Consider the following 991-nt stretch of genomic DNA (forward strand, 5'->3'; position numbering starts at 1 on the left):
CTTTCCACGTTGCTCGCGGGCACCTGGGCCGCCACGACGCAGGCCCGGGGCTCAGTTTCAGTCACCAAGGCCCTTCCTCAACCAGCAGCACTCGGTGCCACGCCCCCTTCCCCGGGGACCCTTCCCCTCCGGCTGCTCCCCAGGCTAGGTTTTCAGACTTGTGATTTGTGATGCAGTTGCGGGTGGCCTCTCTGCCCGTGGCTTCGCTTGTCTCACAAAGAGGTATCTCCATCCCCTGCTTCTCTGTTCAGGAAAAAAAATAATGAGCACTTGGATATAAGGTGAAAAGACGGTGACCTCATGAGAGAGAGGCTTGCGGACATCTGCTGAGCCGCTGCAGCTGGCCTCGGCCCACCCGGCCTCCACCCTGCCCTCCGCCCTGCCCTCGGAGCTCACCCCGTGCCTGGTCCCCTCTGAACTGCCCCTCTTACTAGAATGTAAATTCCACGAAGAAAAGGTCTGCTTTGGAATCTGTCCTGTGTCCCAAATACTCGTACAAAAGGTACAAAAATACTCAGCGAATAGCAGGTGCTCAGTAAACACGTACCCAGTGCGTAAAGGAGCTGCTGTTCGCGTAGTTTCTAAAATGCCATCACTTACGATGCCCTTTGGAGAACGGTGTGCTCACGTGTGTGGGCAAGGCGGGCAGAGGGAGCGAGGCAGGGACGGAGACATCAAGAAACTCGGTGCTTCCTGTGTGCGGGCACCTCTCACTGAAGTGTCGCAGTGGGAAACGTGACTGAGCTGTCCAGGCTGCTCGAGGCTGCATTAGCGATTTCACGGGTCCAGGACACTGGCCCGCAGACTCTTCTCCCCATAAAGAAAAATTCACCGGGGGCGCCTGGGGGGCTCAGTCAGTTAAGCATCCAACTTGGGCTCAGGTCATGATCTCACAGTCCGTGGGTTCAAGCCCCGCGTCGGGCTCTGTGCTGACAGCTCAGAGCCTGGAGCCTGCTTCAGATTCTGTATCTCCCTCCCTCTCTCTCTCTCT

This window comes from Crocuta crocuta, unplaced genomic scaffold, assembly GCF_008692635.1.
Source record: "Crocuta crocuta isolate KB4526 unplaced genomic scaffold, BGI_CrCroc_1.0 scaffold327, whole genome shotgun sequence".
NCBI classification, from domain to species: domain Eukaryota; kingdom Metazoa; phylum Chordata; class Mammalia; order Carnivora; family Hyaenidae; genus Crocuta; species Crocuta crocuta.